The sequence below is a fragment of the Papio anubis genome, chromosome 6 (assembly GCF_008728515.1).
Source record: "Papio anubis isolate 15944 chromosome 6, Panubis1.0, whole genome shotgun sequence".
NCBI classification, from domain to species: domain Eukaryota; kingdom Metazoa; phylum Chordata; class Mammalia; order Primates; family Cercopithecidae; genus Papio; species Papio anubis.
In genome coordinates this window covers 70368764-70384255 of record NC_044981.1, presented here as the reverse complement: position 1 = coordinate 70384255, position 15492 = coordinate 70368764, and the positions used below count along the sequence as shown (strand labels likewise).

The following is a 15492-nucleotide window of genomic DNA, read 5'->3' as shown; positions in this document are numbered from 1 at the left end:
ATCTCGGCTCACCGCAACCTCTACCTCCTGGGTTCAAGCGATTCTCCTGCCTCAGCCTTCCGAGTAGCTGGGATTACAGGCATGTGCCATCACACCCTGCTAATTCTGTATTTTTAGTAGAGACAGGGTTTCTCCATGTTGGTCAAGCTGGTCTCAAACTCCTGACCTCAGGTGATCTGCCCGCCGTGGCTTCCCAAAGTGCTGGGATTACAGGCGTGAGCCACCGTGCCCAGTCAGCTATTTTTTGTTTTTTTTTAAGACAGGGTCTTGCCCTGTCGCCCAGGCTGGAGTGCAGTGACACAATCTCGACTCACTGTCATCTCCACCTCCTAGGTTCAAAGGATTCTCTCACCTCAGCCTCCTGAGTAGCTGGAACTACAGGTGCATGCCACCACGCCCAGCTAATTTTTGGTTTTTTGTGGGTTTTTGTTGAGACGGAGTTTTGCTCTTTTTGCCCAGGATGGAGTATAATGGTGTGATCTGGGCTCACTGCAACCTCTGCCTCTTGGGTTCAAGTGATTCTCCTGCCTCAGCCTCCCCAGTAGCTGGGATTACAGGCATATGCCACCATGCCCAGCTAATTTTTGTATTTTTAGTAGAGATAGGGTTTCACCGTGTTAACCAGGATGGTCTCCATCTCCTGACCTCGTGATTCACCCGCCTCATCCTCCCAAATTGCTGGGATTAGAGGCATGAGCCACTGCACCAGGCCTGTATTTTTTGGTAGAGATGGTTTCACCATTTTGGCCAGGTTGGTCTCAAACTCCTAACCTCAAGGGATCTGCCTGCCTTGGCCTCCCAAAGTGCTGGGATTACAGGTGTGAGCCACCACGCCTGGCCTAATTTTTGTTATTTTTTGTAGAGACGGGGTTTTGCCATGTTGGCCAGGCTGTTCTGGAATGCCTGAGCTCTAGCAGTCACCCTTCCCTGTCTCCCAAAGTCCTAGGATTATAGGCATGAGCCACTGCACCCAGCCTTAATAACACTTTATTTGTAGAAAGTGTATAGTTTGCCAACAGCCCCAGTGTAAAACAAAACAAAACTCTCTACTGCTACTGCTGCTGCTGGTGGTGGTGGTAGCAGGTTTAAGTTGATATAATTTGGAGACCATATCTACTAGGATTGGACATACCACCTTCTGACTCAGTACTTTTACTCCTAAATAAATGCCCAGGCTGAGCGCAGTGGCTCATGCCTGTAATCTCAGCACTTTGGGAGGCCAAGGCTGGTGGATTGCATGAGCCCAGGCATTCAAGACCAGCCTGGGCAACATGGTGAAACCCTGTCTCTACTAAAAAAATACAAAAAAAAATTTAGCAGATTGCTTAAATCTGTGGGTCAAAGGTGCAGTGAGCCCTGATGGTGTCACTGCACTCCAGCCTGAGTGAGAGAGTAAAACCCTGTCTCAAACAAGCAAACCCAAACAACACATATCCAACAGAAATGCACCAATAACACTGCTAATGAGTGTTCATAGCAGTGTTATTTAACATGGAAATAAACAGAAGTGACCAAATGTCTATAATAGAATGGATAAATTGTGGCAGATCCATACAATTAAATATTATATACCATTGAAAATTAATAAACTACTCCCAACATGAGTGAGCTAAAAGACACTGTAGGATTCCATTTATATGAAGTTCAGAAAGCAAGTTTGATCTGGGTGGTTGTTACATCACTATTACTTTGAAATTTTCTTGAGCTTCACACTTATGATTGATATAGTTTTTAGTAAGCAGATTAAACTTTGAGTTGTTTTTTGTTTTTAAAGAGGACTTTAGAGATCTAGACACCAAATACAATTAGTCTCAACAGATTGTGAGATTGTGATTCATCTACACATTAGAAACCATATGGTAGAGAGGCTAGAGAAGATGAAGTAAGTTGAGTAACATTTGGATGTTGATTACTATAATCAAGACCAGGTGCGGTGGCTCATGCTTGTAATCCCAGCACTTTGGAAGGTTTAGGCAGGTGGATCACCTGGGGTTAGGAGTTCGAGATCAGCCTGGCCAACATGGTTAAACCCTCTCTCTACTGAAAATTTAAAAAAAAAAAAAAAAAAAAAGGATGGAGTAAGTTCCAGAACATAAAAATAGTGGTGAATGAGAAGGGAGGTGGATAGGCCCAAGTTCACTCACAAGATTTAGAATTCAGGCTACTTGGATTTCAGGCTGAGTCTTTGAGGTATGCCTTCAGGCACCAGAAAGCTTTACTCCAGATACCTAGAGTAGCCTGGAGGAAGAGCTGAAGGCCAAGACCAAGATGTTGGCAAATCTCAAAATTGAAAGCTAGTTGAAGGTGTTTTAGGTGGGGAAGGAAAAGTCGAGAAAGTTAGTCCTCACTTTGCCAAAAACCGCAGTGTTCCAGTAAAGCAGGAACAGACACTACTTTGCAGAGGACTAAAGGTAAGCATGGGCTGAGGAATTCAGGATGGCCATTATACTCTTCTTGGTAGCCTGAATGTCCAGGGAAAGAGGTGGGCTGGCATGGGGGGACAATTAATATAAAAAACCAGGCCGGGCGCGGTGGCTCACACCTATAATCCCAGCACTTTGGAAGGCCGAGGTGGGTGGATCATTTGAAGTCAGGAGTTCGAGACCAGGCTGGCCGATGTGGCGAAACCCATGTCTACTAAAAAGGCAAAAATTAGCCGAGTGTGGTGGTGCCGTGCCTGTAGTCCCAGCTACTTGGGAAGCTCAGGCAGGAGAATCACTTGAACCTGGGAGGCAGAGGTTGCAGTGAACCGAGATTGCGCCACTGTATTCCAGCCTGGGTGATAGAGCGAGACTCCGTCTCAAAAACAAAACAAACAAAAAACAAAGGATTGTAACTTTGGGTTTTTGTTTTTCTTTTTCTTTTTGGTTTATTTTTGAGATAGGGATTTGCTCTGTCACTCAGGCTGCAGTGCAGTGGTGTGATCATGGCTCACTGCAGCCTTAACCTCCCCACCTCAAGTGATCCCCCCACCTCAACCTCCCTAGTACCTGCGACCACAGGCATGCACTACCACACCTGGCTAATTTTTTTCTTTTTTTTTTGAGCTAGAGTCCTGCTCTGTTGCCCAGGCTGGAATGTAGTGGCGTGATCTCAGCTCACCAAAACCTCTGCCTCCCGGGTTCAAGTGATTCTCCTGCCTCAGCCTCCCAAGTAGCTGGGATTACAGGTACACGCCACCATGCCCAGCTAATTTCTGTATTTTCAGTAGAGATGGGGTTTTGCTATATTGGCCAGGCTGGTCCGAACTCCTGACCTAGTGATCCACCTGCCTCAGCCTCCCAAAGTGCTGGGATTACAGGCATGAGCCGTGCCCAGCCACACCTGGCTAATTTTTAAATTTTTTGTAGAGAGCCGGTCTCACCATGTTGTCCAGACTGGTCTCGAACTCCTGGGCTCAAGTGATCCTCCTGCCCTGGCCTTCCAAAGTGTGAGGATTATAGGCATGAGCCACCACACCCAGCCTACTATGTTTGTTTGTTGTAGCTAGGGCTACAGGCATGTACCACCATACCCTGCTAGTTTTTGTTTTTATAGAGATGGCATCTCACTATGTTGCCCAGGCTGGGCTTGAACTCCTGGCCTCAAGCAATCCTCCTGCCTCAGCCTCCCAAAGTGTGGTGAGCCAATATGCTCAGTGGTTTTTAACTTTTTTTTTTTTGAGACAGGATCTGACTCTGTCACCCAGGATTGGGTGCAGTGGCACAATCTCAGCTCACTGCAGCCTCCACCTTCCATGCTTAGCCTTCCAAGTAACTGGAACTACAGGCATGAGTGACCATGCATGTCTGATTTTTGTATTTTTTTTAATAAAGAAGGGGTTTCCCCCTGTTGGCCAAGTTGGTCTCAACTCCTGGCCTCAAGGGATCTGCCCAGCTGGGCCTCCCAAAGTGCTGGGATTACAGGTGTGAGCCACCACACCTGGCTGTAAATCTGAAGTAGAAGAAACCATCTATACAAGCAGGTCACCTAAAAGATTTCTTAGGGCTGGTAACACTAAGGGAATTGTAGAAACTGCTTCTAGTTTCTTGATCAAGTAGTTGACAAAATCATCCAGGAGCCAGGAGACATAGTCTTATTTAGTGTGGGCTAACAACAGGGAAAATGACCAGGAAGGAAGAACAAACTAAAATCAATGCAGGGGCCGGGCACGGTGGCTCACACCTGTAATCCCAGCACTTTCGGAGGATGAGGTGGGTGGATCACTTGAGGTCAGGAGTTTGAGACCAGCTTGGTCAACATGGTGAAACCCTCTCTCTACTAAAAATACAAAATTAACTGGGTGTGGTGGTGCACGCCTGTAGTCACAGCTGCTCAGAAGGCTGAGGCAGGAGAATCACTTGAACCTGGGAGGCACAGGTTGCAGTGAGCTGAGATTGTGCCACCACATTCCAGCCTGGGTGACAGAGCGAGACTCAATCTTAAAATAAAATAAAATCAATGCAGTCAGTGCAAGAAGGAAGTAATAAAGATTAGAGTAAAAATTATTTAGAAAATAGAGAAAAATAAAAACTGGGTTCTTTAAAAAGATAAAACTGACAAGCCTTTAGACAGAATAACCAAGGAAAGACTCAAATTACTCAGATCAGAAATGAATGTGAGAGTCGGGTGCAGTGGGTCACACCTGTAATCACACTTTGGGAGGCTGAGGTAGGCAGATCACTTGAGCCCAGGAATTCAAGACCAGCCTGGGCAACATAATGAAACCTTATCTCTACAAAAAATACAACAATTAGCCAGGTGTGGTGGCACATGCCTGTAATCCCAGCTACTTGGGAGACTGAGGCAGGAGGATCACTTGAGCCAAGGAGGTCAATGCTGCAGTGAGCCAAAATCATGACAGTGCACTCCAGCCCAGGCAAGAGTGAGACCCTGTCTCTAAATAAATAAATATAGTAAAAATAAAACATAAATTAATGAATGGAGGACATTATTACTCACCTTACTGACCTTACAGATATGAACAACTATATGACATAAATTAGATAACCTAGATGGAATGAATAAGTTCCTAGAAAAACATAAACTACTCAGAATAAATAGAAAATCTGAATAAACCTGTCATAAGAGATTGAATTAGTAATGACAACATTTCCCTCAAGCCCAGATGGTTTTACTGATGAATCCAACCAAGTATTTAAAGGAGAACTAATGCCAATCTTTCAAACTCTTCCAAAAAATAGAAGATGAAAGAACACTTCCCATTCATTATATCAGCATCACCTTAATACCATAATCAAAGGCATCACAAGAAAAGAAACACTACAGACCAATATTCCTGATTAATAAAGATGCAAAAATCTTTTTTTTTTTTTTTTTTTTTGAGACGGAGTCTTGCGCTGTGTCACCCAGGCTGGAGTGCAGTGGCGCGATCTCGGCTCACTGCAAGTTCCGCCTCCCGGGTTCACGCCATTCTCCTGCCTCAGCCTCCGAGTAGCTGGGACTACAGGCGCCCGCCACCACGCCCGGCTAGTTTTTTGTATTTTTAGTAGAGACGGGGTTTCACCATGTTAGCCAGGATGGTCTCGATCTCCTGACCTCATGATCCACCCGCCTCGGCCTCCCAAAGTGCTGGGATTACAGGCTTGAGCCACCGCGCCCGGCCAGATGCAAAAATCTTAAATAAAAAAATGAGCAAACTTGGGTATGGTGGCTTTTTTGCAATCTCAGCACTTCAGGAGGCCTAGGTGGGAGGATCACTTGAGCCCAGGAGTTCCAGGTGTTGAGCCATGATTGTGCCACTGCACTCCATCACTTGAACTCGTGGGCTCAAGTGATCAGCCTGCCTCAGCCTCCCAGCCTTGGCAACAAGACAAACAAACCTGTCTTTTTTTTTTTTTTTTTGAGACGGAGTCTTACTCTGTCACCTAGACTGAAGTGCGGTGGCTCAATCTCGGCTCACTGCAACCTGTGTCTCCCGGGTTCAAGCGATTCTCCTGTCTCAGCCTCCTGAGTAGCTGGGATTACAGGCACGTGCTACCACGCCTGGCTAATTTTTGTATTTTTAGTAGAGACAGGGTTTTATCATGTTGGCTAGGCTGCTCTCGAACTCCTGACCTCAGGTGATCCACTCGCCTCGGCCTCCCAAAGTGCTGGGATTACAGGTGTAGCCACCACGCCCGGCCTCAAACCTGTCTTAAAAAAGGCAAATGGAGGCCAGGCGCGGTGGCTCATGCCTGTAATCCCAGCATTGTGGGAGGCCGAGGCTGGCGGATCACGAGGTCAGGAGATTGAGACCATCCTGGCTAACATGGTAAAACCCCGTCTCTACTAAAAATACAAAAAAAATTAGCCGGGGGTGGTGGCGGGTGCCTGTAGTTCCAGCTACTCGGGAGGCTGAGGCAGAATAATGGCGTGAACCCAGGAGGCAGAGCTTGCAGTGAGCCGAGATCGCACCACTGCACTCTAGCCTGGGCGACAGAGCGAGACTGTGTCTCAAAAAAAAAAAAAAAAAAAAAAAGCAAATGGAATTCAGCATTATTAAAACAAAAATTATAATCATGAGCAAGGGGATTTATCCCAGGAATGATTAAATACAAAGTCAATTAATATGCCATATTAATAGAATAAAGGGCAAAAACTACATGAACATTTCAAGAGATGCAGCAAATGCATTTTACAAAATCAACACCTACTTCTAGGAATACAAAGTCTCTTCCCCAGCCTAAATAAAAGCTATTTTCTTTTTCTTTGTTTCTTTCTGTTATTTTTTTTTTTTTGAGGTGGAGTGGAGTCTCGCTTTATTGACCAGGCTGGAGTTCAGTGGCGCGGTTTTGGCTCACTGCAACCTCCGCATTCCGAGTTCAAGTGATTCTCCTGCCTCATCCTCCTAAGTAGCTGGGATTACAGGCGCCTGCCACCACGCCTGGCTAATATTTTGTATTTTTAGTGGAGATGGGGTTTCACCATGTTGGCCAGGCTGGTCTTGAACTCCTGACCTCGTGATCCACCCACCTCGGTCTCCCAAAGTGCTGGGATTACGGGTGTGGGCCACTGTGCTCCGCCAAAAGCTATTTTCAAAAAGCCCACAGCTAACATTACATATGATACTTAATGGTAAAAAGACTGAATTCCTTCCCCTGAAAGATCAGGAAGAAGGCAAAGATGGCTACTTTCACTTTTATTCAACATTGTACTGAAGGTTCTAGCCAGTGCAATCAGGCAAGAAATAGAAGCCACACATACTAAAGAATACCAACAACATGCTTTTCTTTTTTTTTTTTTTTTCTGAGACAGCGGTTTGCTCTTGTTGCCCAGGCTGGAGTGCAACGGCATGATCTTGGCTCACTGCAACCTCTGCCTCCCAGGTTCAAGCGATTCTCCTGCCTCAGTCGCCTGAGTAGCAGGGATTACAGGCATGTGCCACCACACCCGACTAATTCTGTATTTTTAGTGGAGACAGGGTTTCTCCATGTTGGTCAGGCTGGTATCGAACTCCCCACCTCAGGTGATCTGCCTGCCTTGGCCTCCCAAAGTGCTGGGATTACAGGCATGAGCCACCACACTGGGCCAGTAACATGCTCTTCTATGTAGGAAATCCTAAGGAGTCCACCAAAAAACAAACAAATAGAATGAGTTCAGTAAGGTTGCAAAATACAAAATCAATATACACAAAATCTAAATACTTTTACAAGTTTAATAAGTATATAACTTGAAAACTACAAAACATTGATAAAAGAATTAAAGATGTAAATAAATGGAGAGTTATTTCATTCATGGACTAGAAGACTCAGAAGATGAATTTAGACCTTTACCTCAAGACATAAAAATTAACTCAAAAAAGAACTGCAGCCAGGTGCGATGGCTCACGCCTGTAATCCCAGCACTTTGGGAGGCCAAGGCGGGTGGATCACCTGAGGTCATGAGTTCAAGACCAGCATGGCCAACGTGGTGAAATCCTATCTCTATTAAAAATTTGCCAGGCATGGTGGCAGGCGCCTGTAATCCCAGCTACTCGGGAGGCTGAGGCAGGAGAATCACTTGAACCCGGGAGGCGGAGGTTGCAGTGAGCCAAGATCGCACCGTTGCACTCCAGCCTGGGAGACGAGTAAAGAGTAAAATTCCGTCTCAAAAAAAACAAAACAAAACAAAAACGGCAGAGCTCAATGAAAGGGCTAAAACCAAAACTCCTAACAGAAAACAGAAACAGAAAAGTAAACCTTCATGCTCATGGCTTAAAGATAGCTACACACACACACACACACACACACACACACACACATATATTTAACAACATAGAACGTAAAAAGCAAAACTGATTTTAAAAATTAGTAAGTCGGAGCCCATCAAAATTCAAAACTTTGTTAACTATTAAGAAAGCAAAAATATCAGCCACCAGGCATGGTGGCTCATACCTACAATCCCAGTATTTTGGGAGGCCGAGGTGGATGGATAACTTGAGGTCAGGAGTTTGAGACCAGCGTGGCCAACATGGTGAAACCCCATCTCTAACAAAAGTACAACAAAAAAAATCAGCCAGGTGTGGTGGCAGTTGCCTGTAATCCCAGCTACTCCGGAGGCTGAGGTAGGAGAATCGCTTGAACATGGTAGGTAGAGGTTGCAGTGAGCCGAGATAGCACTACTGCACTCCAGCCTGAGTGACAAGAGCAAAACTCTGTCTCAAAAACAAAATAAATATAAAAATAAAAGCAGTGCTGGATTAATGTGAGTATTCATGTTTATATAATTATTTATTTAACCTATTGATTAATTGATTGAGACGGAATCTCCCACTGTCTCCCAGGCTGGAGTGTAATGGCATGGTCTTGGCTCACTGCAACCTCCACCTCCTGGGTTCAAATGATTCTCTGCCTCAGCCTCCTGAGTAGCTGGGACTACAGGCACGTGCCACCACACCCAGCTAATTTTTTGTATTAATGTTTATATAATTTGAGGGTAAAAACAGACCCTTCCAAATCATGGCTCCAAAGGCTGCCACCATAAGGGAACGATGATAGTTCTGATAACATTAGAATTTTATTTCATTTTATTTTACTTATTTTGAGACAGGGTCTTGCTCTGTTGCTCATGCTGGAGTGCAGTAGCACAGTCTGAGCTCACCTGCAACTTCCGCCTCCCGTGTTCCAGTGATTCTCATGCCTCAGCCATCTGATTAGCTGGGACAACAGGCATGCGGCACCACACCAAGCTAATTTTTGTATTTTTAGTAGAGACAGGATTTTGCCATGTTGGCCAGGCTGGTCTCGAACTCCTGACCTCAGGTGATCCGCCTGCCTCGGCCTCCCAAAGTGCTGGGATTACAGGCGTGAGCCACTGCACTGGGCCTGACAAAAATGGAATTAAAACTTCTTTTAGTGAGAAAAAAAAAATCCTTATGCCTCACCCTCCCCCAAAGTGAAATGAAAATACAAATTATAAACAGCGAAGAATGTATAACAAAAAATTATATGTCTAACAACATAGGAAATGTTTATTTTATAAAATTTAAGGGGAAAAGTCAGAGTGCAAAATTGAATATCTAGTAGAATCTCAAAAGTTTGCCTAGAAGAAAACTCAGAAGGACTAAATTTATCTCTGGGTAATATTTTTATTTTTCCAAATGTATGCAGTGAACGTTAATTCTAAAATCACCTTAAAGCCAAAGTTATCTATCCTAATGCCAGTAACCATGGCTTTTTTCCTTGAAAAAGGGATGGCAGCTGGAGGCTGGAATCCCCTTCCTCCTGGGAAGTGCACCCATGGGTTCCTGAGAGGCAAAGTGGCAGAACAGAAAATGCTCAGCTTTGGCATCACCTCCACTTCGGTTCCCAAGTACTGGGCTCCTCTGACTTCAGTTTCTTCATCGTGAAATGGGGATACCCACATCCATCTCACAGGAGTTTCCTAAGAATTAAATGAGTCTGGCAGGTTGTAGGTGCCCAATATAAGACAGTGCCACATTCTCTAGCCCAGGTGGTAAGTGAAAACCTAAGGAGATTTTCCAAAATCAGCACCTGCTGCGCCGAGAGCCAAGGGGTGCGGTGTTTGCTGCCTCCTTGTGGCAAAGTGGCTCCTTGCCCGGCGGAGTCGGAGGAGTAAGTTCTCGGAGGGTAGAGGGACCATTCCTTCTCCTAGCTGCGCCAAACCCACATTGGGGGTACTTACTCAGGGATCCTGCAGCGGTGCAAATGCTAAGGAAAGTCCTGACGCGACCTGGAACCTGGGGCGGTGCCTCTGGCGCGTAGCTATCCAGGGGAGCTACGTGGAGAAGGCAGGCCACTTAGCCCCAGTGCAGACCCGGGAGCTTTGAGGAAGCCGGAGGATCAGAAGAAACCGCCCGGCAGGCGGAGGAGAAAGGCCAGGGCTCCCCTTCTGAGATTGAGGCTTGCCGGAGGGAAATGGCACCGAGGACCTGGGGCGACTGATTCAGCTTCTATCCCAGGAGCAGAAGTCACCGCTGTACTCGGGAACTGGCAGTCAACTCCCTCAGGTCACACCCGAGGCAAAAATGCAAGCTGGTGGAAATGTTCTGCCTTCAGGTCAAAATTGGGCATGAACTCCTCCTTTTCATCCTTTTTTTTTTTTTTGCGTGTCTGGTGGGGAAAAGTAGGTGGTAGATGGAACTTGAAAGCCCCGCAGGCATATCCAATTTCTACTTGCTTAGTGAATGCTTTTCTAGGTGCTAGACCAAGCTGGGATTTAGGATAAGAGATTCCACTGCTTTTTATCGCAAAAGGCTTAGGCTTAGGCTGTCACAGGTCTAAAAAAGCAACTCATTTTGCTCTATGTTGTGAAAAATTTAAAATACAGAACTAAAAATATTCGTGTTACCTGGAATTACCGTTTTAGATATCTTTCCTCACCACGTGAGAACACAGTATCAAAATGTTAAATCCGCGGGCGCAGATCACTTGGGGCCACGAGTTAGAGACCAGGCTGGTCCGCACAGTGAAATCCCCTCTCTAGTAAAAATACAAAAATTAGCCGGTGTGGTGGCGCGCCTGTGGTTCCAGCAGCTCAGGAGGCTGAGGCAGGAGAATCACTTGAATCCAGGAGGTGGAGATTGTGCTGAGCCCAGATCCCACCACTGCACTCCAGACTGGCTGACAGAAAAATAAAAAATAAAAATAAAGTTATTTACTAATCCACTGCCCAAACTCAAGGAAATAGCTGATCCAATTAAAAACAAAACAAAAATGAAAAGCTTGACAGACACAAAATTCCTTTTTTAGACTTATCTTTTAGAACAATTTTAGGTTCACAGCAAGTATTGTCCTCTCGAGATTCTGGGGGTATTGGTCCCAGACTCCAAAGATACTTAATCCCAGGATTGCTCAAATTCTTCATGTAAAAGCAGAGCTTCCCTTATACTGTAAATCATCTCTGGATTACCTGTAATATCTAATACTATGTAAATAGTTACTCTACTTTATTGGTTATTTTGCTTTTTTGTTTTGTTTTTACGAGGTTTGATCTTATTTGTTACCCTGTTACCCAAAAACTCTGTTTTTTTTTTGAGACGGAGTTTCATTCTTGTCGCCCAGGTTGGAGTGTGATGGTGCGATCTCGGGTCACTGCAACCTCCGCCTCCTGGGTTCAGGTGATTCTCCTGCCTCAGCCTCTCAAGTAGCTGGGACTACAGGCATGCACCACCATGCCCAGCTAGTTTTTTTTTTTTGGTGTTTTTAGTAGAGAGGGAGTTTCACCATGTTGGCCAGGCTGGTCTCGAACTCCTGACCTCAGGTGATCCACCTGCCTTGGTCTCCCAAAGGCTGGGATTACAGGCGTCAGCCACTGCACTTGGCCAAAACTCTTGTTTTTGACTGGACTCAGCAGTAGAAGCTCTCAGAGAGGACAGTCTGTGTCTCTTGGCAATTTGTTCCTGGTGTTTTTCTTTGGCTTCCTTTATTCTCTTGTCCAAAAGTTTAGCATATTCTGTGGCCTCTTCCTTATTTTTTTTTAGTAGGTTGTTTCTTCAGAGCAATAAGCCAGGTGTTTGTGTTGTGGGACATGAGGAGTAACAAGACACTGAGTCTTGGGTGCTTTGGCCCTATGTGTCTCACCTTTGTTATAACAAAGAGCTTTCTTATAACATATTGGTGGACATCATCTTTTTAGAGAAATTGAAGTTTTTGGATTCTGCTTGCTCTTTTGGGTCCCAGGGAATGAGGCAGCATATATTATCAGGCAGTTCAGGATTAGCCTTCTCTCTCTCTCTTTAACAATAACTGAGTTAAGAATACTCAGATTGGCATCCACAATACAACCTTGAACAGATTTGTGCATTCTTTCTTCAGTTCTCCTTGGAGGACAGGAATACCCCTTATTCAGTAGCAGGCGGACACAGTCTTCGGTCAAAATACCCTGCTTCATGAGGAAGCCTCATCTGTTGTCCCCACCACTGATTCTGACCATATAACCCTTCCATTCTTCACCTAGAGCATCAGCATCAGCATCTGTCATTATAGCTTCTCAGAAAGAGTATGACGTGTGCAATCTTCATCCACTTCAAAGAGATTCTGGCAGCCAGAGGCTGGGAAGGAGACATTCAGCTTCATCTTGAAGCAGCTGATTGCCTCTGAGGCACCATGAAAAGGAGAGGTTTTCTTAAGTGTTAATTGTTTATGAAGAGAAACTATTTCTTAGCCCACATATTCCCATTTCTTAGTTAAGGAACACAGGTCAGTGACAAGCACCTGAGGTTTCTTCAAAGCACTGGAAGCCATTGTTTATGAGTCATGGTTATTGTCTTTGATGGGTATCTCCTTCCTGGCTGTTGAAAGTTCCTAGTTTACATGAAGGTTCACTCTCAGTGTTAGGATAATTTTGGCCTCGTAGAATGAGTTAGGAAGTATCCCTCTGCTTCTGCTTTCTGGAAGAGATTCTATGAGGCCAGCATTACCCTAATAGTAAAACCAATCAAAGACATTACAAGAAAAGTACAGACCAATATTTCTGACTAACACAGATGCAAAAATCCTCAACAAAATCCCAGCAAGTTGAATCTAACAAAATTCCTTTCTAAAGATTGTTAATACTACCCATTTCAGATTAAAGATTAGAGAATGGAGATTAAATGCCTAACATTTATTTAATGTTTTTTATCTTTTTTTTTTTTCTTTGAGATGGAATTTCGCTCGTTGCCCAGGCTGGAGTGCAATGGTGCAATCTTGGCTCACTGCTAACTTTTGCCTCCCAGGTTCAAGCAATTCTCCTCTCACATAGCTGGGATTACAGGCATGTGCCACCATGCCTGGCTAATTTTTTGTATTTAGTAGAGATGGGGTTTCACCATGTTGGTCAGGCTAGTCTTGAACTCCTGACCTCAGGTGATCCACCCACCTCAACCTCCCAAGGTGCTGAGATCACAGGCGTGAGCCACAGCGTCTGGCCTATTTCCTAGGTAATCCTTTTTTTTCTTTTTTTTTTGAGATGGAGTCTTGCTCTGTCGCAGTGGCACAATCTCGGCTCACTGCAACTCTGCCTTCTGGGTTCAAGCAATTCTCCTGCCTCAGCCTCTCAAGTAGCTGGGACTACAGGTGTACGCCACCACACCCGGGTAATTTTTGTATTTTTAGTAGAGATGGGGTTTCACTGTGTTGGCCAGGATAGTCTCAATCTCTTGACCTCATGCTCTGCCCGCCTGGGCCTCCCAAAGTGCTGGGATTACAGGTGTGAGCCACCCCGCCCGACCTTTTCCTAGGTAATAGCGTTTTATTCATATTTCTCCAGAGATGATGGCATTAAGAGCTAATATAGTTAGTTGAATATGAGTTAACCCATTCAACTCAGGATGGACCAGGTCTTGTACTTTCTTTTTTCAATCTGAGGCACTGTGATTGAAATAGCATTAAAATAGGTGTCCACTGTGGGTTGTTAGGTTTTTTTTTCTGACAGTCTCATTCTGTCACCTAGGCTGGAGTGCAGTGGCGCGATCTCAGCTCACTGCAACTTCCGCCTCCCAGGTACAAGCAATTCTTCTGCCTCAGCCTCCCAAGTAGCTGGGATTACAAGGCACCCACCACCATGCCTGGCTAATTATTTTTTTGTATTATTTATTTATTTATTTTTTGAGGCAGAGTTTCACTCTGTCGCCAGGCTGGAGTGCAGTGGCATGATCTCGGCTCACTGCAACCTCCGCCTCCTGGGTTCAAGCAATTCTCCTGCCTCAGCCTCCCAAGTAGCTGGGACTACAGGCGCATGCCCCCACGCCCAGCTAATTTTTGTAATTTTAATAGAGATGGAGTTTCACTATGTTGGCCAGGATGGTCTTGATCTCTTGACCTTGTGATCTGCCCACCGCAGCCTCCCAAAATGCTGGGACTATAGGCATGAGCCACTGCGCCCAGTCAATATTTTTTGCATTTTTATTAGAGATGGGGTTTCACCATGTTGGCCAGGCTGGTCGCGAGCTCCTGACCTCAAGTGATCTGCCTACCTCACCTTCCCAAGGTGCTGGGATTACAGACATGAGCCACACCACGCTGGCCTGGTGTCCACTGTGTTTGATGGATGATTGAACTAAAAAAAAATTTTTTTTTTTTTTTTGAGATAGGGTCTCTACTCTGTTGCCCATACTGGAGTGCAGTGACACCATTTCAGCATTTCGGCTCACTGTAGCCTCAATCTCCCTGGCTCAAGTGATCCTCCCAGCTCAGCCTCCTGAGTAGCTGGAACTACAGCCTGTACCACCACACCCGGCAGGGACTCACTATGTTACCCAGACTGGTGTTGAACCTTGGGACTCAAGAGATCCTCCGCCCAGGCCTCCTAAAGTGTGAGATTTACAGGTATGAGCTATCCCTCCTGGCCTAAACTGAAATTTGTTCAGATAATTCAAAGACCCTAATCAAAGGAGTGCACTTGCAGCTGGCCTGAAGCCCTGGAGTAGTATGTCCGGCCACAGAACCAGGCTGCACTGACGGTAATACTTCAGGAATCTATTCAATTTATTTCCTTAGCTCTAAAATTATGGCAGGCCAGGAACTATGGCTCATGCCTGTAATCCCTGAACTGTGTGAGGCCAAGGCAGGAGAAGTTGGATACCAGCCTGGGCAACATAGGGAGGTCTTGTCTTTACAAAAAAATTAGCCTGGCGTGGTGGCACACACCTGTAGTCCTATTCGGGGGGCTGTGGTGGGAGTATTGCTTGAGTCCAACAGGTTGAATCTACAGTGAGCAGTGATGGCACCACTACACTCCAGCCTAGGCGACAGAGGTCAAAAACAAAACAAAATAAAACAAAAAAACTATAGCAAACATCCAGAAGACTGTGTAGAGCAATTAATGTCTCTCAAGCCAGCGATCTTTTTCTCTTTATTTTTCATGTCAGGCAGGTAGTGTGCCCACTTTGTAACAAGGTTTGAGGGAGACACGTTTCACACAAGGGCATGAAAACCCAATCACACTTATGACTTCCAAAAGGATCAAGTCAGTGATCTTTAAGCTGTGGGCCATTAAATACATTTTGTGAGCTGAGCGCAGTGGCTCAGGCCTGTAACCCCAGCACTATGGGAGGTGGAGGTGGGAGGATCACTTGAGTCCAGGAGTTCG

The 15492-nt window shown here is 45.3% G+C and overlaps 1 non-coding gene across 1 annotated transcript; it reads right to left on the bottom strand.

The window, feature by feature from the left end:
* Window positions 1-15265: 15265 nt before the first annotated feature.
* On the bottom strand, window positions 15266-15366 carry LOC116275603. The gene has a single exon (XR_004184718.1). It is a non-coding gene; the product is annotated as a small nucleolar RNA U13 (small nucleolar RNA).
* Window positions 15367-15492: the final 126 nt, after the last annotated feature.